This window comes from Halictus rubicundus, chromosome 15, assembly GCF_050948215.1.
Source record: "Halictus rubicundus isolate RS-2024b chromosome 15, iyHalRubi1_principal, whole genome shotgun sequence".
NCBI lineage: Eukaryota > Metazoa > Arthropoda > Insecta > Hymenoptera > Halictidae > Halictus > Halictus rubicundus.
In genome coordinates, this window is record NC_135163.1 from 488,681 (window position 1) to 514,173 (window position 25,493).

General features: G+C 39.1%; 1 protein-coding gene across 1 annotated transcript in view; it reads left to right on the forward strand.

Moving 5' to 3' along the window:
* Positions 1-502: 502 nt before the first annotated feature.
* The window catches only part of LOC143361854 (uncharacterized), a 61,095-nt gene continuing 36,104 nt past the window's right edge, over positions 503-25,493 (forward strand). Inside the window, exon 1 of the mRNA XM_076801554.1 lies at positions 503-808. The gene's annotated coding sequence lies outside the window, so the exon portion shown is untranslated. The remainder of the gene's footprint in view (positions 809-25,493) is intronic.

Consider the following 25,493-nt stretch of genomic DNA (forward strand, 5'->3'; position numbering starts at 1 on the left):
AAGGTTAAAGAACGAAAGAAGAGGAAAGTATGATAAGACAAGTGGCAGGACCTTGTGAATCTTCGGATGAAAAATCCGATGGCTTGTGTCGAGTAAATTCTGCGAACCGGATGCCATAGTCGAATTCGCAAGCGCCGCGCCGGTGAACGCGATCCCTTCCCCACAGACTAGATCGCGTTAATCATGACCCAGCCGAGCGCTCGGGATCGATCACTGTCGAAACGGCCGGTAGACAGGGAATCGATTCCACATCGGGGCATCACGCGTCCACGCAATGTGTTATAACTTTCCACGGCACAGGTGGAAAGCCCGATCCAATTCGAGCGTCTGTTTTCGTAGCAAGTAATAGTGAAGTCGATTCACGGAATAAGAAGGGTCAGCCGAAGCCTACTTTCTTCCTCTGAATTGTCTCGAACGCTGCGCCGCGCTGGGAAGGGGGGCCCCGTTGACTGGGAGAAGCCTGGCCCCCTCTTGCCACCGGTCAGCCAGTGTGTGCCAGTCGTTAGGACTATAGCGAGCGAATCTCGGCGAGTCGATGGGCCCGTATTGTCAGCCCGCGAATTTCCTCGGCAAAGTTTTCTAAACGTATCGATCCGATCCTAGAGACGAGAGCTTGATCGTCTATCGCCGGTCTTCAGGGATCGTCGCGCGTCTTCCGGTCCGCTGGGATTTCCAACGAGTTCTCTCCATTCTCGAGCCCGGCTATCGATCCACCCAAGGTTTATCCTGTCGATGTTCAACCACTTCCTGTGATCGACTGCTCTCTGGCTTCACTCGGCTGCGAAGTGGACTTCGAGACGTTCGAACTGTGAGTACACTCGCTCTCTAGCCGAACCATTTTATCAGGAAGTTTCGAGAACCGCCCGGCTTTCAACGGGGCCCGGTTGATTATTCCGCATAAGCTAAACCGTTTTCGATTCTCGCCGCCGCGCCGCCACGCGCCGCGCCGAAGCTGTTTGATCGTGGGATTACCGCCGCTCCAGAGATGCCCAAGTTTCGGACGATCGTTGGGGTTGTTTCAATCGGACGGATTGTTGTCGCGGTTTACTTGCGATCCGGGACGATGCTGTGATTGAATTACAATGGGCCAGGAAAGTATTCCTGCGCCTACTAGACTCGTAACTGCTTCTTGGAAAGAAATTAGGCTCTCGGCAACCAATCTGCGCGAGTCCCAAGACAAATTAGATAATCAGAGTCCCACAAGTGTGTAAGCGTACACATATCGTCTACGAAAATCAACGTGTTGGGCCTACGCACAAATTGACTACGAAACACATTCAACTCTATTGTCTTCTGAGCTCTTGCAATAACTGATACAGGAAAATCCGCTGGTATTTTATTCGACAATATTATACTGTATACATATTATCGGTCAAAATGTCTTTAGACCCTTTTGAATGGGGTAATTTTTTCAAAAGTGGACCAAACGACTTGAATGGTTAAAAGAACGTTTTTAGAACGAAAAAAATTTTGCAAAAATTGCAACTGGCAAGAATTACAAAAGAAAATAGCAAGCACAGAATTTTACAGGTTTTTTCTCTGAGCCTGGATTGAAAAAATACGTTCTGTTCATTTTCTTTTTCCACCTTCGCCTCTCGTATGTTGCTGCCATCGAGTTCGTCATTTAAAGTTGGGGTGCCTATGAGTGACGAAAGAAATTCCCACGGAGAGTGTCTTAATTAACACATTGTTTTATCTTCATCGGACAAGGAACTATATTATCCTTGTTCATGTACCATTATTGTCTTCCTATCCGACGTTGTACTGTCATTCACTCCGCACAATTAAAGACTCCACTTGTACGGAACAGTGTTCCACAGTAATTGCGTAGATATCGTTTCATTACAATCTTTACGTTATTCTGCTTCTCCGACTTGCGTCTTCATTTATTCTTATAATTGTTTTATGCGGTTTTCTACTAAAACGTCTTTTGCGTCACTATAACGATTCTTGTCTTTTCTATCTTTGTACTATAAATGGACTACATCTCTAGGCGAAGTATAAAAGAGTGAAAATATCAGGGGAATTAACTGTTATGTTAGCTTCGTCGTATTAAAATTGTTAGGGAAAAAAACATGTTTTCGCTAAGGCTGAACTTTGCGCAATCGGTGCAGAAAATGTTTCTTTTCCATAAAGATTCACAGTCTAATTACAGAATAATTTGCTCCGATTTTGTCCGACTTTTGTCGACACTAAAACTAGTCATCTTCAAACCTTTATGACGTTTTGTCGTAGATAGTAATCGAAACCGTTTCAGCAACTAGGTTAAAGGACCCAATTACTGTGGGGGTACCAGTTACTGTGCCTATATTGATTATACTTATTTTTAAAGTATAATGAATATTAAAAAGGGGATATCTAACGTATATATTTGCTGATTTTAATGAAAAAAAATAAGTATAATTAATATAGGCACAATAATTGGTATCCCCACAGTAATTGGGGAAGAAACAGTTTACAGTAGTATAGTCAGTTGTCGAGTCGTTGATCCTTAAGGATGTTTCACCGCAAGCCTTCGAAATCTTCGTGGTGCACGTTTTTTAATTTCACATTCACTTTTGCTACACTTCAACGCCCAGAGCGTGAGTCTGAAAATGGTGAAATCGCGAATTCACAAACGGAAGGTCATGCTAATGAGATTCTGACACTCGCGGTGCACGTTGCCGCTGAATTAGTTAGACCTCGGCGATTCAATTCCCGCAGGTAAATATCAAATCACTCTAATAAATGTTGCACGGATCGCCGGTCGGTCCCGGCATCGATTCGTAATCCACTTTCAAACGTGAGAAAGTCCCGTCGCATTAGTCACCTCGTTCGCGAGGACATCTCGAGTTATCTTCAAAGTACCATCGCACGTTCCATACATTTTTTTCTTTTTTTTTTTTCTCGATCGTCTACTCGACGAGTTTCCCTTTTCTCCTTTCTCTCGTTTGCTTATCGGTAGGCTGATTGGAGGCATTTAAGCCAAAAACGTGTAGGAGGCAAAACAGCGGCGGACCGTTAACTTTGGGGCCCTGGGCTAATACTGGAGGCCTACCTAATTAACCCAAATTGACTCGAGTACCAAAAATTGTTGTCTAATTTATTTTTTTCTTAAGTTTTTCATTTACATTGTTTTTATTTTTATTTTTTCACTGGAGCCCGTAAAGCCTTTACCTAGATCCGCCGCGGAGGCAAACTATGAAACAGATTAAAAGACTAAGACTGTCGCTATATTATCATTAGAGGATTTTATGCATTTATGAAAAAAATAGACAGGTAAAAGTTAAATTAGTAAAAAGTTTGTAAGACTTTAATCATCGATGTACTGTACTTTCAACTTAGTAAAATTAGTAAAGAAAGGAAGAAATTTTTACCTTGGTATTGTACTAATACTGTACTTTACTGTACTTTAGTATACTGTACTTTAGCATGTAGAACATTTTCCGATAAACGAAATTTTCTTTAAATTTCGACACACATTGTTTTCCACGACCGTTCGATTACGCTCGCGGGCCAATGTCAGCGGTTGAATGGCGTCGCATCAATTCGCAATGGCCCCGTGAATATCGAAACAGTTTCCGGTCAGCCAGTGTCCGCAGAGAACCGGAGAAGTATGCGCTGTGCACGTATCTAGTACTTGCTCCGAGATCTAACACACTTCCAGCAGTTTTCTCCTGTACGATCGGGAAAAATTCTTCGGCTCACGGAACTCGATCAGCGAACTGTTTCTCCATTCACATTCGTTCTTTGCGGAACTATGTCGGTAATCGATTTTCCTCACACGTAAATTTTGATGTTTTCTCCTAAAAAATTTCTCATCCACATCCGGCAACTCGTTCGAATACTTCCGGCTTTTTGGGGGGGACAGCGTTTCTCTCTAAATTAATAATACGTATCTGTACGAATTCATACTATCATCACTATTTCATACTTTAGGACGGTACGTTTCTTTCAAAAGATAAACATGATTTCCATCTTTGATATGTCGTTCATTTTTATAAACTGGAACCTATGTGAAATGTAATTTTGTAATGTGTAGATCAAGTAGATCAGTAGATCAAAAATAAGTAGATCAAATTCTAAACAGTGAAAATGTTTCAAGAATTTGAAAATATTATTGTATTATTGTTGACTTGTCTAGGCGTAATCGCCTTTTCCTAATGGAAAAGAAATAAATACGTAGGGTAAGGAACCCAATTACTGTGGGGGTACCAATTACTGTGCCTATATTCGTTATGCTTATTTTTAACCCTCGGATACCTGCGAGTTCTAGGCCTATCTCAAAGTCATTTCTGACTCACACCGATATTTTACTACTACAGTTTTATTTCGATATAAGATGATGAGTCGAGACCGGCTTTCGTTGTATTTCGGATGAGGGTAGCTATGGAGCTTGATTTTGTTGAGAATTATATCCTATGTCGCTTGAGCTTATCCTCGCCGTTACCGCGACGGGTCACGAATGACTCCGGCAGAGCATACCGAGGGTTAAAGCATAAGGAATATTAAAAAAGAGATATCAAATTTTTTCATTAAAATCAGCTAATATATATGTTATACAGGGTGTCCCACATAACAATTTTCACGATTTTTCAAGTACTTGCGATAATCTGATAAACAAATATTTTAAAGAAAAGTTGATCAGTTTTCGATTGGCTATACATTGCAGTAGAAAAAAGTTTTATAATTTATAGCCCGTATCAAGACGCATTCAACGACATAGCATACCACGACCTTCGGATGACCTTGAAGGCAAAGAAATGAAAATTTCAACAAAAAATGACAGTCTGCTTGAATAGGTGATAATAACACTAGCTTGGTCACCACGATCTCCTGCTTTGTCACCACTTGATTCTTTTTATCGGGTCATTTACAGTCGATAGTTTATGCTGTTCCAATACAAGATAAGGAACATTTAAAGCAGCGAATTTGTACAGCGTGCGAAGAACTTCGCTACGTAAGAGCAACCCATGCAAACTTACTACGTTATTACTTACTATATTTCGAACATTTGATTTGACTTTTTCACGAGATCGTTTGTATTCATTTAGTCAAGGTTCCTGAATTGAATTAATTTCGAGTCTTAATAATAAACACAAGTTATTATCACCCATTCAAGCAGACTGTCATGTCTTGTTGAAATTTTCATTTCTTTGCCTTCATGGTCATCCGAAGGTCATGGTATACTAGGTCGTTGAATTCGTCTTGATACGGGCTATAAAATGTTAAGTCAAAAATACAAAGTGCCATTTAAAAAAATTAAGATGACCTTGACAATACTAAAAAGAATTTTTTTTCTAACTTTTTTCCATTGCAATGTGTAGTCAATCGAAAATTGATCAACTTTTGTTTAAAATATTTGTTTGTCAGATTATCGCAAGTACTTGAAAAATCGTGTTACGTGGGACACCCTGTATATCTCTTTTTTAATATCCATTATGCTTCAAAAATAAATATAATTAATATAGTCACAGTAATTGGGTCCCTTACCCTATGTAACATCGGCATGGTGCATTGAATGCAGACAATTTTCATTTTACATAAAAATCCACAGTCTAGTAATCAGTAGACCTTTATAGAAAATAATTTTCTGCATCAATTAAGAGATACCGAAATCAAGTAAAAATTTGTTTCTTCGTTTATTCCATTTAATATGCATCAATACTCATATACATATTCCTTTTAATTTTCTACCGTGTCGTGCTTCACCTACTCATTTGTGTCATGAGTCCATAAAATCATCTGTAGTCTAGTACCGATTTCAAATTATTTTGTAGATAAAAGCAAACTTCCCCTCATGAATATCAATCCAAAATTTGTCGCTATTAACGATGCAATATTAATACCGAAACACAATATTCATTTATTTTAACGATTTGAAACACCGTTTCATTTATTTTAGTGCATTTTAACAACTTATTAAACGCGTATCTCTGGCTTGCACCTTCTCGTACGTATACAGTCAGTCAAAAAAGTCATGCAACCTCCAAACAATGATGACGCTTTTAAAAATTAACGAAGTGACATGAGTTTTGTTTTACCTGGGCCTGAAAAAAATTTTAAAAACACGTTTCATCGAATTTGGGTAACGATGTCACAAGCAATGAACAGTTGAAAATAGTGGAAAAATTCAGTTCTTCACAACCTTTGGTTTACAACCGTAATAAATCTACATATACTTAAAACGTTTTCTTTCAATTTGCATAATAGTAAAAAGCGACCTTCACTGTGTTCTCTACAATTCCGACGAAATACTAGGTTTTTTTCAAAATCCGTCAAACTGACAGGTTAAAAATGGTTGAATTTTGGATTATTGACATTGCAAACATACACTCATAGGAAACTTATTATAATAAACTTATTTGTTTAAACATGTCGTTCACTCATAAGAAAAGTGACACAACTCAAAATACATTTACAAAAAAAGAAATTATAATAATAAATATACAAATTGTGATGTACTTTATAACTAATGTACATGGCAATTAATCCAGCAAGTAAATAACAACAAATTTTTTTACATTTCTAAGTTGGTCATATATAATATAGAAAAATTAACAATTTTAGGTAATTTTCAATTGGCTCTCCTGTAAAATTTCCTTTTTTTGACTTATGTCACTTTTCCTATCAATGAACGTATCGATGGACGATATGTAGATAACGATGGACGTATATTATGATAAAAATCGCAAAAAATTTGAATAAACAAATCCTTAGCAATTTTATAAAATAATGTAAAATAAGCGCTGTTAGTGTTTCGCAGATCTGGCGTGATAGAAGTTATACTATTTTGAATGGAGACTTTTATGGCCGACTGTATTCTGTATGTTTTATATTCGCACTCGAAAGGTTGACCAGGGTGGGGAACATTAGCCCCGGGCCATAATGGAGGAAAATTATTCGAGAAACAGTGGACACGTTAGCCGGACATTACAGATTGTGCGGGTGGCCGCGGCGAGGGGGAGGGGGGTGCAGGCTCATAAATGTCATTCGAGTAGCCATTAAAACTGCGATATTCCCCGGGAGTAACTCGAAAGTGCAATAACTGGATTCACGGGAGATGCGCATTACATACGGGGATACTTCGAGTCGAGTAGCCCCTGTAGATGATGCTGCAGCTTAGGAAACAATTGACATAAGTAAGACAAAGTGGGGCAATACGTTCCACTTCGGACGAGAGTTCGTAGCGCTTCAAGAATCGCGGGTGAAATCACGTTGGCATGCTCGCCGCAAAATTCAAAGCAGTAGACCAGTGCTCGCTAAATTTGCTGGATCTCGTACACCTAAATTTCCACGACCCATCCGTACTCTGCCCCCACCACCTACTACGTCGTGCTCGGCAGGGCCTTATCTCAGTAGACGAGGAAAGCGAATCAAAGTAAAGGAAAGAAGGCAGACTTCAAGGAGGTGTCAACCGTTATTGTTTTACCTTTCCAAACAGAGTACACTGGCGTGCAAAATTAAAAATCACTAAATTTTCGTATAAACATTGCCCACGTTCGAAATGTAACTTCATGAAAAAATCTCGATTTCAATTTAAGGGTGAACCTACTACATTCAAAATCCATTGTTCGTTTTTCCCAAAAAAGTTTTTCAGTTTGAAGGAAGGAATCCTTCAGTTGAAGTCATTTCCCCGCTTAAGCGTCTGCAGTCGGGACCGAATGGGGACACTTAAGTGTGCACTACCGTACGAAGTCTGTAAAAGTAGACCGATTTACGTTATGCTTGCACTCATTTTCATCGGAAGAATATCAACAATCCACCGGTACTACATTTGAAAAGGTATGACAAAAATGGCAGAATTTTATTTATTTAAGCTCGCGACATCCTTTTGTATAGGACAAGATTTGAATCAATGAAATGCTGATGATATTGTATACAATGAAATGCTAAAAAAATGAAGATCGCAGCAATGTCCCTTTATTTACATTATCACAAAAATAGCTGAATGCGCGTAGATTGTTCGAGGAACGATCTGACGAGCGATGGCGACGCGATCAGGTAGAGAAAGAGATCGATAGAGAAATGTGTGACAGCGTCGTGCAACCTAGACCGCGTAGAAGGAGGACGACAAAGTTTCCGGTGGCTGCGTGTTATTTACGATATAAACTGCAATATTATCGAGCAGGCTCGACGGTTCAGTCGCCTCGGGCCATGAATTCGTTCGGCGAATATTCCGTCGTCCGCCATCTTCACTGTTTTTCCTCCGGCGGTGTCCAGAACCGTCGCCGCGGCGAAATGAATGGCCACGATTTACACGGCATCCTGTAAATACGTATGTATATATGTATGTACCGCAACAACTGTCCATTCCCACTTTACCGTTCTACTCCGTTCTGCTCCGTTCTGTACTTTCAATTATCACGTCGGCGCGTTCATGCTTCGCGTCTCCGGGAAATGAATCCGTGGTCTTTTTCTGTTTTGTTTCGTGTGGTTTTGGTTTGTTTTGTTTAGTTTTTTTTGTTCCTATTCAAAGCATTCTGTCGTGATCTGGCGAACACCGATTAATCAGCGACAAGATCTTTAACCCTTTGCGACTCACCCTCTTTTATTTTAGAATTTGATATTTACATATTTATTTACTCTCCTTAGATCGGACTTGCAAGTCAATTTTTATTACGATTATAATAGGAAATGTAGAAAGTCTATTAACCCTCGCACGGCGGACCATTTTTACGATTAGAGTGTGGTCTTTATGAAAAATAGAAATGTTGTGCATCGATTGCAAGAAATAGGAGCTGCATGGCGGGACTGTGCGGGTACCCGAAATTACAAGCTCGGGTGAGGTCGGGAATTTCTTTCGGGTTCGCGTCAGGATCCCGATTACTACCCGAGCCGACCCGAGCCTCGGGTACCCGCACACTCCTACTGACATAGACACTCATTTCTACTCTTAACCATTTTATTAAATTGAAAGTAACGTATTGGATCGCTTAAAATCTTTTGATATTATCACTATTTTGCGTTTGATCGATTCAGTTTTGCAATAAATGCATAAAGTCCGCAGTGTACTTACAACGCAGTATACTTTAACTATACAGGGAGGGTCAATAATTTTGACCACCTAGAATATTTCCGTCATTTGTAATAATGTGAAAAAATGATATGCACGTTGTAAGTAGACAGCGGATCTTTATGCAAAATAAAAATTATCTTTCATAGATCAAGTTTTAAGCATTTAAAGCTTCAATCTTTAAATATATGGTGGTTTAAGTCACGAGAAAATTTTTTTAAAGCTTTTACAGACGTTTCAATTTGTAACATTTTGGACGAAAAATGCGATTTAAAGATTCCCAGCCATGCTCAAATATCCTGAAACAAAAATAACCGATGAGTGGCGAAAGTAGAGGCTTCGAGCTTGAAAATAAGCTGAGGTACATCGCTGTACTATTCTTTTTTTTTTTAACCAAATTGTTACTTGTTCAAATATCGGCAATTTCTCGAGAATGGGAGGAGTGTTCAAATACTTTCTGGATCCACTGTACGTCTAATTCTCGAACGTAATTTTACTTCTTCGGAAAAACAGATGATAAAAGCATCTCGCATGAAAGTGCTTGAACTTTCCGGATGCTATAATAGTTTATTGCTTTTGCGCGATAATTCCACTTATGGGGCGGAATTTTAAATGCTACGATAATTTATTGCTTTTGCGAAATGGTTCTATTGACGGAATGGAATTTTAAAATTTTAGTAGATCGTGATTGAAGATTACTATCACATACTAGACTGGTGGTGTTCATGGGACTTTTATGAAGTGAGGATTAGAAACTTTTTGATTTTTGTCTGATATTCAACTTCGTATGTACACTTTAATGAAATTATTGGTCACAGAGCTGCCAAATTTTGACCATACCAAATTTCAAACTATGGGTGTTACAAATGCGTAAAGATATCATAAATATCGTTATCGCATTTCAATATTTCAAAACACAATGGCGCATATAACGGTGAACATTTAATATAGGAATCGCATTTCATTTATGGAACGTATATTTATTTACTGAAATATTATATTACTACAAATCATTCGAATGTAAAATCGTTCACATTATACCGGATCAAATTGTTTTAATGGAATCGTATAATTAATGTAAAATAGGTGTGCAGTTTGAATTAATGCGGGAGGTAAATCTTATATATTTACATTGTTAGCGGAATTGTAATAAAACAATATCGTTAATGGATTATTAAAATACAATATACGAAGACTTAATGGACTTAATTGAAATACACAAGATTTTCTGTATCCTGATATTTGAATTGCATTGAAAAATCTGGACGATGGCCTGGCTTTAATATGAATATTGTATTATCGATGCTACTGGCAGTGAATAATTTGCTCGCAATTAACGAGTCTTTTCGTTTCAGCTGACACAAAGAGCAGCAATTTCGGCGCTCCATTTTTTGACCGAATATTTTATTCGACACGGGAGAAGAGGTTTTTCGTCGGTTGAACAAAAATAAGCGGGTCGTTTGAAGTTGCACGAGATGCAACAATTTCGATGTTCCATTTTTTTCTTTTTTTTACTGAATATTCTATTCAACGCGGGAGACGAAGTTTCTCTTCGGTTGAAGTTACAGCAAGGGGGCCTAGCAAATCGACGAAACGATGCACAAAACCGTGAACTCCTATGAGCGTTTCCCGGTAGATTTAAATGTGAAGGGGGGCCGTTCGACTTGTATAAATAAAGAACGCCGGTGTTTAAGAAAATATTTTATGAATAGAAGCTGTGAGATACATCGCGTCGTGCATAAAAACTGCATCGACGAGACAGCATGAATTGATGAAGGTCCCCCGTGATGCACGAACTATCTATTAAATATTCATTACACGGCGGTTCGAGGGGACTTTCACAATCATTAATACAATTTTTCATGTACCGGATGTTCGGGGTGGATCTCTTAACACTGGAAGCTTGTTATATTCGAAACTATTAATCCTTACCTACTAGGGTTAGGCTTAATTTCCCAATTACTGTGGGGGTGCCATTTACTATGCCTATATTAATTATACTTATTCTTAAAGCATAATGAATATTAAAAAAGAGATATCATCGGTTCGGATAATCGAGATTTCATTAAAGCATAATAAATAAAAACTAGTACGTTGGCAAAAGTTTCATAAGAAAATAGATTAAAAACAACCACGTTTTGTCATCGAGTATTAGTAATTGTCTCTATAATACTTCAAATCGTCTTATCGTGTTATCGAGCTCTTGGGACCCTCGAGGGTATGCCTGTCGACAATGGGGATAAATTTCTCACAACTTTCGGGCACATCTTTTTCACACTTACCGGGGGCATTACTGTGCCGATCGTTTTTCGCCGGTTAGCCGTCGAGTAATAGTTTCTCGCGAGATGAAAATTGTGGATCGGAGAACAGGCGGTTCCTACGGGATCCACGGGACGTCGTTTCCTTCGGTGCCCCCGATGACGGTATTAAATCTATCGTTGCCAAACAAATTGACAGAGCCACGGGGGTTTTGAATTCATGCGAATTCGAGCAACGGACCCACTCGAACTGCGCGGCGTTATTATTCACGCATCGATGGAGGCCGTTCAGGCGGAATACACGAACCACCGGAATCGATAGGTCGCGTTCGACGTATCAGCCCTTCGACACCCCCTTAGCCCCCTTTTGTCCCCTTTCTCCCCCCCCCCCGCCGCCCACTTCCCTGTATGCACGCCCGTTTCTGACTGTTTACGGTACTTTTTTTCATAAATCGAAACGCATCGTCGGTCTTTCAATCGACTGGGATGATAGATATCGCGCGCTGTGAATTTGATAGGAAAATTGAGATAATAAGTCACCGTTTCGGAACGAGCTCCGACAATAGGCTCGACGGGATTATATTGTCGCGGTTGAAGAGAAGTAAATCATTCTGTTCGGCTGCCTGTAGAGAAAAATTTGCCCGTCGAGATATTAATTGCCGGACTCCATTCTTCCGGGAACTTCCTTTTTCAAACTCGTTCGGGCGATCATCGAGCACAATGTAACGCGTCCGCCCTTTCTCTCGGACACACTCTTCAGAGTTACAATACTCTGATAAATGCAGCCTTATGATAGATTATTCTCCAAAGTTAGCTGGTCGGAAGTGTCTTCGAGACAGAAGTTACTGTCTTTACGATTATAATGCTCTGGTAAATGTAGCCTTCTGATAGATTATTTTTCTATTTACGCAAAGAGTCTTCATAATAAAACTAAAATTTCATCATAATAGTTGCCAATGTGCACATTTTTTTACTATTTTGTAAATGTTGTAAACACCGAGGCTCGAAATGCTTCACTATAAAATAAAAATTTGAGTTGAACCAAAATGGCGATTCAGAGTTGTGAACTATAGAACAGTACACATTTGTTTGATAGCGTCACTAATACTATTTTAAACGTTTTCAATGCCAATTCTTTTTAATTTGCATATAACATTTCGAATAAAGTCTCTTCTTTGTGAAACGTTTCATCGTAATATGCGACCCCGTATGCTATATTGACAACATTGAAATTGTTACTCTCGAAGCTGTGACATCTATTCGGTTCTCGAGTGTCAAAACTAATTTCTACGGGATCGTATACAGTAATGTTTGGAGATAGGAAAGTGTCTCTAACCCCGAAGATAACCCCACCATTAGTTACTGGATAAGTAAGACAAAGTATGTACGAGCTCGGACTCGGAAACAGGAAGCGAGGACGGTGTTAACGGTATCGAGAAAAATTTGTGGAGTAAAAGTTACACGGCGAATAGATGAACACAAATTATACTGGGCAGAACTGCTATTCATCAGTCTCTTATATTTCTAGATTTTACCATTTCATTCGTGACTTACATTTCGACTTACATTTCAACTTATCTCACTGCGTGAAAATAACGAATTTTCGTTGTATGCGTTTTCTACTTCATCTACCTTTTCAACAACTTTCCCCTCATTTTTCCGACAAATAATGACGGGTTTACACTTTCTTAGAACCTAGGGAACACCTTATCGGTATTGTAGCGCGACAAAACTATAAGCCATGTAGGAAAGAGAATGAAAAATGAATTTAATAAGAATTTTCTTCTTCCTTCACTCGTGAATTCATTACAAAAAAAGTTACAATGAGTCGATGAAGTGTCCCGAAAATGTACTTTCTAGAAAGGGCGACAGGTCCTGCTGAGCAGGGCCTTAGCGTTGTCATTGGCCGAGCCGGAATCTGTCCGCTGTAGCCGTGTTCTGATTGGTCCGCGTTTTTCGTTAATAACAAAGCCGCGGAGAACATTTTCACACAGGAAAAAGTTACTTCGAACGATCCCAGGAATCAGCCCTTTCAACGATGCACAACATTTTCAGGATACTCTGTATACTATTTGTCCGATGCAATCCCACCGTTACAGGAATAACACGATCTGTTCGAAACGTATCAAGCCCTTTGGAACGAGCCAATAGTTTGCATTGCAAGTTTCGTTGTCTTTTACCAATGAAGTATTTGTTAACGGAATATACGTTCGAGGCGTTCTGCCGTTTGAGAAGAGAATTGCGCGATAAAAAAGTAAGCGGCAAGGCTCGTTAAAGGAACCGGCGCTTCGCGGGCGACATTTCGCGAAAATTCCTGCTCCCCATGACCCCCGGCCGAGAGGTTCCTGTTGAATTGTGACACAAACAGACACCGATTTCGCATATCGGACGCGTGAGCGCGCGACTCGCTTGCTCGCGAGTGCGAGAGAGGCGAAAATTCGAACGTGCGTCGACCTACTTGCTGACGAGCGCACTAGGTGAAATTTGATTGTGCCCCGGGACGAGCCGTGGGTTTTCGATGAATGCCCACTCGACCGGTGCCGAGCTGGTCTAATTAAGCAATTGAAATCATCGCATCGTACGCTCCGGGAATCCGAGTCGAACTCTATCACGGAACGACAGGAAATATTAACGAGAAACCTTTACGGGTTCGTTCGGCCGGCCGCCTTACATGCTGCTGGGAGCGGACCAAGATACAGCATCAATCGTCCCAAAACTATTTCTCGATTAGCCCGTTCCACGGAAAGGCTGTATTCGCTTTTCATTATTGTGGGATTTACGATAACTTCAGAATCGTTATCAAGATTCGCGAAAACTTTCCCGACCCGCACGCGACCGAACATGATACATCTCGTCTCGGTAAATACGCACGTATTTTAACTCACTCGTGTTGTAATTACCATAGTCGCCAGAGCAAGACTTGTTCACCGGTCACGTGACGCTTTCTGTCTCTGTTACAGTGTCACATGACTAACCCGATACAGTGAATCCGCGTTTCATGTCAGCATCCCGGGTTTTGTCGTCGTCGGGACACTACATATTCTTTGATGCAGTGCCGAACGTAGAAAAAAGGACAGCGAAGCACGAGAACTTCTTTATTTTTCATTATTTTTTTATGGGACTTTCACCAACATATTCGTGGCATTTTTCTGATTAAAATGAAACCAAATATTATATGATTCCGATGATATGTACTTGTATAATGAACGATTAAAGTTTCGGACGCAAAGGAGGACAGCGTATGGGAAAGAAAGAGACGCGGAGAATCGAAGCGTTCGGGAAAGATGAATTAAATCAAAACTTAAACTTTTTTATTGTGAATTATTTTTTTACGATACTTTCACCAATATATTTTCTTAATCCTTCTGATTAAAATGACACCAAACACGATACAATTCGGATTATATTTACACTATTTTTTCGTTAATATAATTGTAATGGGAAGTAACTTTCATCGTTCGTTACACATGTAAATATCATCGGAATTATATCAAATTTGGTATCATTTTCATTAGAAAAATGCCACGAATATGTTGGTGAAAATCCCATAAAAAATAATGAAAAATAAAGAAGTTTTCTTATTGCATTAGTAGTGTGGTCTCCTGGTCTCCCACCGATATACCCGACCCGTGTTATGTTCACATGTTTTCTTGGCCCCTCACGGGGTATATCCCGCGGTAGTTGGGATAATACCGCAACGGCTAACTCAGAAGCCTCGGCGACATATATTCCGGATTCACTGTACTGGCAGAGAGGGAGGATAACTTTTCCCCTCATTCGTGCCCCCTCTCCTCATATGGCGACTATGCTAATTACAGCCATACGCGTCTATACGTCTATTGTCAGTCTAGGAATCTGTATGGAAGATCGAATTTTGTTGAAGCAATTGCTGGTAACTAAAATCGTATGAATATTTACCTCTTTTCCCGTTTTAATCGTTTGCGGAGAAGAATATAATAGTATTTATTATACTAATTTTTGTTGGAAGCGTATTAAATTCACAGTCTACTTACTGTCCAATATTCTAGAATCGCACGTACGAGTTCATGTACCTAACAAACAATACCGTGTTTCAAATTCGTGAAACATTCAAACTTATTCGTTGGTTAGGTCAATTAGGTCATTATACTTCTTCGCGTTAATATGTTTATTTGTTTAGGCTGACAATATTAATTTAGCCAGAGTCAATGTGCACAGGACTACAATTGAATGCTATATAATTACTTAATTGTAGAGATGTGACTATTGATAATGATACCGATAAATATTTATAGTATTGCTATGTTACCAAAACTGTATATCGATAATATCGTTGAGGTATTCGATAAGGATTGAAATTTTCGGACTACATGGTGTCCCAGAAAAATTGTACTTCCTTGAAAAGGCTGACTCCTGAGGTCGATTAACATAACTTTTTCCTTTGCGAAAATGTCCTCTGCAGCTTTGTTAACGGAGTTGTTAACGAAAAACGCGGACCAATCGGAGCATGGCTACAGGGGACGGTTGCCGACTCGGCACAAGGTCTCGCTGAACGTGGCGTTGGCAATGGCCGAGCCAGGATCTGTCCGCTGTAACCGCACTCTGATTGGTCCGTGTTTTTCGTCGATTACTGGAAAACAAAACCGTGGAGACTATTTTCGCAAAGGAAAAAGTTGCTTCGACTGACCTCAGGAATCCACACTTTCAAGGAAGGTAGGTAAAATATTAGGCTAAAATCACCAACAATACCTGTTCCTTTACAGAGCGTTTGCGACCGATCCGAGTCTGGAATCATCAGGCGCAAACGCAGAAACAAAAGAAACGCGGTAACGTCGAACGTTCCTCAATCTGAGGTCTCAAAGACAGTTCCCGCGGTCTTCCTCTCGACGAGAAAAAGCCTCAGTTTCGTTTAATGATCCCGGGGATCCCAGGGGAGCACAGGGGTATTCGTAGAAGTCTTGCGCCGAGGAGGATCTGCTCGCTCTGCCGTTCATTCTACTTATTGTTAGCGGCGTAACCGAAGTACGTTTGTTTCATGCTCTCGAAATAATTAAAAAGTTGCGCGCGTCCGTGTCGTAAATAAAGCTTTTCCGAAAGGCTTTGAAACCGAGCCGTTCAAACGAAGAGAGGCTTCGTCAGAGTCGCCGCGTTTCGTCGCGTGCTCGTTACCGGCGCCGTTTCGCGAATCGCTGAGCGTTTTTACCCCCACCCCCTCCCAGCAACGCCTCGCATAAACGCGAGGAACCCGTGCTTAGAAACTGCAACCGCGAAAGCCAAGGTGGGGGAAGCCGGCCGAGAAATTGCGTCTGCTTCTTAAACCGGGGAAAGTTTTTTTTTTCTCTCCCCCACTTTTTGTATCGGTCACGCAGTTCGAGGCGTGTTTACGCGAACGGATAACTGGAACGATCACTCCGCGAGGATCTCAGAAACCGTCTTCAAACGAAAACGCTGCTTCCGGTGCCGCAACCTTCGCAGGCAACTTCCGGTCTGCGCTTACACCAACGAAATCGCCGTAAAACGTTCATTGCTGCACGCCGAGCGTTCAAAAGCCCGTTTCCTGGACAAATGTTCCCATTACTCGAATAACGTAATAAACGGCACTCGATGTAGTTCGGTTCCCATATTTCTGCGAGATTACTCTTGCGGAAGACGAATCGGCCCGAAAATAATTAGTTTCGTCGGACTGGTTCGACACTTTTCGCGGGAAATATAGGAAGCTTTGGGATAACATTTCTATTCTGCCAGAGGAGAGCACGAAGAAGAGGAGAAGTACACGATTTAACTTTCATTTAAACGTGATACGCTGAAGCTACCAAACTGATAAAAATACGGGGTCGTTGCGGTAAATCAGAAAAAGTCATTCGCAAAAGAAGAACAGCTCAAATTTTAAGAATACGGCGATATATTTTTCCGCCAGTTTGTGCAAAAGTAGCGAACGGCCAGTAAAATATTTTCTACCGGATTTGGACTTCAACGATCACGAATGACCTTGAGTCGTAGGTCATAGTATATATAAATGTACATCGTTCTATTTTAAAAAACGGAGTTGATTTTCATATGTTCTCTACGTATCCACCTACAAAAAAGCAATTAATTTGAAATTATGCTACCCTCGAAACCACGCAGGTTTCGTCTGTCATATTTTTTTCTATCACCAACAGAGATCGAGTTATTCCGGTGGTCTGTTTTAGGTGCCTCACCTTGTATATGTAAGCCTGCATTACAGAAAGGAACTTTTCATTTTCTATAAAAATGCATTCATTATAAAGCGCAATCTTCCCCCTCAATTTAATTAATTTAAGCCCTCTAAAGTTGAAAAATTGTTAAAAAATTACAGGAACACATTTTCCCACCTGTACGCTGATTGGTGGTTTATGTAGTGAGTCGCCTTATCAGCAATTGCTTTGTTTGTATTTTCCTTACGTAAATTGTATTTAAGGGACTGCCCGAAACAATTCTTGATTTATCTCGACGGCCCTGTAGTTTGATAATGTATGACGATGTGAGGAAGTTTCTATCGGATATAATTATTTCCGCGTGGTCTGGTCATGTTTCTAACAACGCGTTACGCCGAGCGTAATTATCATTGTAAATTAGCCGTTAATTGAGTGTTGCGTCCGCTGCAAGCGAACCTCGCATTCGTTTGTTTGCAGAACTCCGCGAGAACACAAGAATCGAGCCAGGAATACTAAACAGAAAACGCATAAAAGACCGTTTAACCCTCGCACGTTTCTCAGGGTGAAAATTCATACACTTGTTTGTCATTAGATATGGTAAAATCTTCCTATTAGAGTCATAAAACGTCCCTATTTATACTATGGAATTACAGATGCTACGCAATTAGATGATTTAAACCGTGAAGTATAATTAGGTGAAGTATCATCCTGGTGCAACTACTTTTCTAAATAAAGAGAGAGAGAGAGACGAAATACAACAATGTATAGAACTCGTTCGTTTCCATTATTCTGCAATAATTCTCGGTTCGATTAAATTTATAATTTTCAGCGAACAATTAAAATATTTCGATCAGTTAAACATTCAAAGGCGTTTAATTAAAACTTTTTTACGCAGTTGTATTAGTATAGAAACATGACCCAAAAACACAAAAGAAAATATGAAAATACAAAAAAAAAAAATGATTAAAAACATGTCGGGGTGTATTCAAACAATTGTGGTACATTTTTTTTTTGATCCTTTCAAATGATTGCTTAATTTTATTCTCGATTTTATATCACAATTAAAAACGATTATCGGAAAGAGAATATTCTCGAAACAAAGACAAAGACGCTTCAAGATAAAGAAACGGAAGAAAAGGTTTCGAACTTGTTTTAACGTGCAAGTTACCGTCACAGCGCTAGATCCTGGCTCGATTAACTTCATAATTTTCAATGGCCAATTATAACATTTCCATCAGTTTAACATTGGATCGCGTTCAATTAAAACTGTTTTTTGCAGGGAGGTTAAATGGCGCGGCTAGAGAGGAATTAATTAATTTTCCCGTTCTTACGTTGCGATGCAATTAACGTGGCCAGGAATTCGCGCAGGCTGCAGCCTCGCAGAAACTTGACGAAACTTCGAGACTCGTCGCGTCTAAGGAAAGGCCACCGAAAAATGGCACACGTGAAGAGTTGAGTCGAGCCGAGCCGAGCCGAGCCGAGCGATGGCACGCGGTCTTTCGAGCAACCTAAAATCGTCATAACTTTCCCTTCGTTAGCGGCGCGCATTGCTTTTCATTCAAAACGCGCGGCCTAAAGCCGATAGACCAGCCGGCCAGCCATATTAAGCTATGCATATTAAGATCCACGCACCATTCTGCTTACGTAGCCGCTAACTGGGAATCATATCGACCTACATCCGCCGTCAGTGAAAATGGCCACGCTTCTCGAAACAATTAGGGTATTCGTATTTCTATTTAACACGCTGAACGCCAAACAATGTTGTCTCGCTCTCCGTTTCACTTTTTATTTAAGCTCGAGTACGAAAATATGCCGCTATATAAGCAAAAGACTTGCTTGCTTAATTTCTATTCATTCTTGTTCCAATTATATCTATTAAGGCAGTGTGAACATTTCTTAATATTACGTTATATTTTTTAATATTTCATTACATTTTATTCTTAATATCATTTAATATTCCCCAGTCACCAGGGACTGGTATAACGTTTAATGTGTTAACCCTGTATCTGCAGAATTTCGTAGCCCCTAGGGAACATCAAGTTCAACTGCCATTTTTAGACAGTTGCTCAGAAAAGTAATCGAACGCTATTACAATTTATATAAAGAAAATATGCACGTTGAGATCTGGAAATAATTTTACAATCACTATAAGACACAAGTATCAAGATTCCAAATTTGGAGCGAATCCAGAGGATCACAAACGCGTTCCATTAGGAGAACGCCCGACGTTAAATACGAAAAAGTTATTTAGTCCAGTATCATTTTCTTACGAGCGTAGCATTTAAGTCTTCAGTGCATGAAAGACCAAAGATTATTATTCTTCAGTTCGTTTATCACGTACGTTCCAGTTCAGAGGTAGTAGGTCACGCGTTCTATTAGAAGAAAGTGTGACATCTCCTAACGCATTGTGCACTATACAAAATATCGAAGCATAAATGTGAAACGGTCATTCGATGCAGTTTCATCGTTATTGCCGCTGAATTTTCTCGAAATAATTGCGATATTAATTGCACGGTGCGCCGAGTGTCGAAATGAATTTGATAGTTCGTTCGTTAAATTCGCTCGGCGAAAAGCTATAGCATGAAACATTGAAAATGTACCAGCCAATCTGAGAATGAAAAATGAGATAATTACTGGTCCAGTGAACATAACGAACACTGCGATTTTATCGTTTGTATAATTGTTAATTTCTCAAATATACTGGACACTATCGAACCGATAGTGTAACTCGAGAAAGGATAAATTTTACATGGAATATTAAATTAAATAATGCACACCGTATTTTAATATTTTAACGCTAGGTTTACGGAGCATTAAAAGTGAGTATTTTACATTACTTTATAAAAATAAGAAGAATGTGTCTATCCAAGTTTTCAGCCATTTTTTAAATAATATATACCTAAGGAAATAAGTTTGTTGAGTAATTCCACGTAAATACGTCAATTCAACGTCATTTTGACGGGTCCCGTAAACCCAGTGTTAATGGAGGTCAAGTTTCATCGATTAATTGTCTCGAAACGAAGTGAAAAATAATATTACATTATTATCTGAAATCTATTTTACATTTTTATTCTCGTTTACGGACACCCTAAATAAAAGTTAAAAAAAAAGACAAAATAAACGTAAAATTGTTTGACAATTTTATTCAATTTTCTATTTACGAGACATACGTGTGGCCTTGGATTTGTAAAACACACATTTGAAGAAGATTATTTATGCAACACTGAATACAAACAATTAATGATCTAAAGAACAACATTCGATTTGCAGTTCGTGAAATTTCTGCAGCAAAATGTCGAAAGGTCATTGAAAACTTCGATGTTCAAAATGACGACGCCCGCGAATGCAGTCACGATGCACATTTGAATGATATTCTGTTGCGCGTATAATTGCAATGGATCATACTTTCAATAAAACGAAGCAGCTTGGAAAACCTCCGAATAGTTTGTGTTTTATTAAAAAGAAACGTTAGGCGCTTTCTTCGGATGACCCGTTATAATCCATCCGTTGTAGCCGCGCTCTGATTGGTCCGTGTTTTTCGTTGATAACTCGAAAACAAAGCCGCGGAGAACATCGTCGCAAAGGAAAAGGCTACTCGAAATGACGTCAGGAATTGTTCCTTTCCGTACAATCTAAACTAAAGCTACGACCGATTGAATAAAAAGGCACCGAACTTTGCACATTTACTATTTGAAATTGTCAATCATAAATACATCAAATTTACAGTGTAGTAATAATGGGCAAAAAAGTGTTCCATCAGATTGATTTGAAACGCTGTCCGGGAACCAGGTTGCGTCTCTGTGCGCGAAAGTCTGGAAATGTCTTGCAGATATTCCCTGTGTGCACGGTGACACACTGGTGCCATCGAAAACTTTGCTGTCCGGGGATTATGCGGAGTTTTCAATTAAACGACCCGCTCCAGGCTGAGAGTACGTGCCCGCATGAAACGCGTGTGTGCGGGTAGTCGCAACGATATACAGATCCATTCAGATGCATCCGGCACGGAGATTCCGAGAGATCTTGGAACTGATATCCGCCAATTAAATGGCGGGCAGGAATCGGAAGTCTACCCCTCGTTTTCTTCTCGGTTCAGATTTTAATTATACAGCCAGAAGAGCTCTTACGCTCTTCGTCCGTGTCCACATTTTAATAATAAAACGGAGAAGTTTATAGGTTTTATTCCTGCATCCATATTCTAATAACGGAAAGGGTAATCCTCACAGGAACAAAAAGAAAACCCGCCAACCAGACTGTGGATCTTCGAGCAAAAATAAAAATTCTCATCATCAATTGTAAATGGAGTCAGATAAAAATTTGTTTCTTCTGTTAACGATTCTAGCGAGTGAAAAATGATCATATATGTAGATGTTTTGAAACTTTTTTAATTTTTATGTTGATTTACATTTTAATCGTTTTTATCGTAAATGCATAAAATTCACAGTTCAATAACGATAATTGCGTAATCGTTATTACTCGATTGTGGATCTCTATGCAATTTCCCATTTTCATGAGTTGCTTTCTACGAATTGTATTGAAAGAATAAATTCTTTCATTTACTGGTAGTCTTCATAAGGTTGGATAAAAAATAATTTTTTTAATAGTAAATGTGATTTTTTGTGTTACATAAGCTTGCACATGTTATAAATGCATAAAGATCCAGAGTCTAGTTATTACGATTCCATGCTTCTGGAGAAATTTTTAGAATGGATCTACGAAAACTGTTTGGCAATCCTGAACGTTGTTGGTTGATTAAATTTAAATATAAAGATTCCTTGAAATGAAAGCGGAAATAGCGAATGGAATATGAAATTAGAACGAAGGTTTTAAAGTCAGTGGCGTGGTAGTTGAAATATTGTTAAATTAATCTCGTCCATTTCGTATCGAGTTTTCTAATCTTTAATAAAGCATTTCTTTCGTATTTTCAATGATGCAAATAAGTATATGTATAGGGTACATTTGAATGATTCAAGGTAGTCGCAAATAATAGTGCGTGCCGTGTAACACGTTAATTAAAAATATTCAAACGGTTCCTCTAATTATGCTAATAAATAATTGGAAAATGTTGGTCATTAATTAGCGAGGACCTGTATAGGCGAATATTTGCTTAATTCGTGTAACATGTGCATTAAGCTGGTAATGGAATATTCCAATTAAGCGAATCTTTATCAAATCTCCAACTTGGCAATTGTTCTGATTTGCAGAATAACAAAATATGTGATTAGAATAGTTTGTGCGACCCTTAAACTCTAAATTATTAGATCGTCCAATCAACTCGATCCAAATTTATAGATTAAGAATTTATTAATTTATACTCCATGTTTTAATTAGCTGACTGTTCCTAATGATGTTCATATTTTCAATTTCTCTATTGAGGAGGGTAAGGGCCCAGTTACTGCGGGGGTACCAATTACTGTGCTTACATTAATTATACTTATTTTTACAGTATAATGAATATTAAAAAAGAGATATATGTATAACGTATGCAGGGTGTCTCACGTACGTAAGACCCCCAAAATATCTTCTTTAATTTTGACGAAGTAAAATACTTATTATGTGTAATTTGAATGGTATTAAGTAGTCGTTACACCGTAGGGATTGTTCTTTTAAAGTCCTTTTTAAGTTTTTTAAGGTTTTAAGTTCGAGGTCATTTGGTTATGTCACAGTACATATTTGAATGTATTTTTTTACGAACTACGCGGTGCAACACGAAAATATATGTAGTTATTCATATAAGAAAACATCGATGACCTTGAAAACTACGAGAAAAAACAACATTTAAAAACAACAACCTCTACGGGATACTGACCACTTGATACCATTAAAATTACACATAAAAAATGTTGTACTTTGTCAAAATTAAAGAAGATATTCTGGGGGTCGCACTTACGCGAGACACCCTGTATATTAAGTCATTTTAATACTAAACCTACCACGGCCAAAATGACCTATTTTCCACTTCACAATTATTGAAATTATAAAAATGTTTTCATAGGAAATTACTGAATTGACTAATGAAAATCATACAAAGTTTAACTAAATTCAAACTTTTCCCTTCTATAAGACATTTCACTTTCATATGTTTTATGCTTGGTAGGTTTAGTGTTAATGAAAAAATTGAATATCTCTTTTTTAATATTTATTATGCTTTAAAAATAAATATAATTAATATTGGCACAGTAATAGGTACCACCATGGTAATTGAGTCCCTTGCTTACTGTTTTCTCCGTGGTTTTAAACATTTCAGTGTTCTATCGAATATCATTCGTTCAATAATGAAAATTCATCGACGTCGATGAATTATTTCACGTCGAAACAGTGCCATTTTATGCGACAAGCTAACAACCAACGAAAAAAGCTAATGAACCGTGGACGTTCGCGCAAACATAAATTTTCATTGATTAACGCACGACGAATGGAACGAACTAGAATACAAGCTTTCTCGTACTTCACCGAGTTGTTTCATTCAACTGGATTCCACGCAGTTCGGCACGCCTCGAACGCGTAAAATCTATTTTCACTCGCAACGTATTTATTAGCATTCATTAGCTACAAAATAACCATCGAATAATAAGCAACCATTTACTATTCGTAAGAGAGTAAACGAAGACATTATTTCGCGCAAAATAATTAGTGCATTTAAATAAATCGAACACCATGGACATAAATTTCTCCGAGGTGGTCCGGAGCTGCGCTAAAAATCTGTCAGCGTAACCCAGTTATCGATAGGCATTAGATCACACATCTAAATCTTAACAATCCACTCTACGAAATTTTCAAAAGCACGCGATTCGCTCTGCAAATTATCCGAAAATTTCAATTAACCCGGCCCAATATATCCGGTCAACTCTGTACCAGCTTCATCAGCTATCAAATTTAATTTCCATGCGATTTCTAGGTGACGTCCGGTCTCTCTCCTCCCCTCCCCCAATGAAAATAAAAAAACAAATTTAATTCTGATACAGTGTCGGCGCGGAGTGTCATCCCGAGGAGCCCCGGGGGGAGGGGGGCACCGGCGTGAAATTAATTTCGTTTTAATCTTCTCCGGGCTTTCCCGCAGCCACCGCGCCGCGCCGCGCCGCGCCGCGGCTGCTTGTTCCGTAGCGTTCATATTCAAGAAAGTGTAAATAGAGTTTCATGCTCGGTATTTCGCCGGCCGCTCCTTCTTTATATTCTCGCTCCGTTCTATCGCGGTGGCACGCGGTTCACGTTTTCACCTGGACGTGTCGATCCTACCCGCGCGCAATTAATCGTCTTCGATCACGCTCGTCCAATTTCTACATGCTACGAGCTGCGGCCGCGATCCACCGACCAAATCTTTCACTCAAGAAAGTGCGAGCGAAACCTCGACTAGGACAGACCAGGCATGGTGGTCACATTTTTCTACTTTGATTTTTCTACAAGTAAACCAATTTCTCAATGCGTCGGATTCGGACGGATATAATAATAATTAAATTTTGATATGCTTCAATTTACAAAGAAACATAAACAATTTCTCTTTAACTTAGAAAAGTTGGAAATTTATGACAAAAAATGTAAATTAAAACAAGTAAAGTAAAATAATGACCATGTAAATGTTTATAAATCTCGCTGTAAGAAGAAAACAAACTAACACGATTGCAATAAAAATTGGACAGCTGGAAACGGAAACCTAGAAAATATTTTGAATTGAATACATAAAATTGGCCGCATGTTTGCTTTGCAATAATGGAAGGATAAAAACTTACCATAGTCAGACAGAACAAATTTTTTTGTCAAGTGTTTAGTATTTTACAATGTCGACTGCGCGACGTTAGAAAACGGGAAAAATGCATCGAAACGAATCGGTGCAATGAAGTTTGCGTAAATCGCACGTTTAAAAGCGGGGATCTGATTAATCGGCCATCGAACCGCTTCAATTACTTGATTTCCCAGAGCCTCAGTCAACGTGCAAGGAATGAGTATCATAGAAAGCGAAGGCTCGGTCGACCGTCGACCTAAATCTGTTTAATGAGGACGCTTAAAGAATCGAATGTGTATCCGTGCAGTTGGAATGAGTCAACAATGTGCGGAGAATGCATGCGTGTTAGGTAATGCGAATTGTGGTAA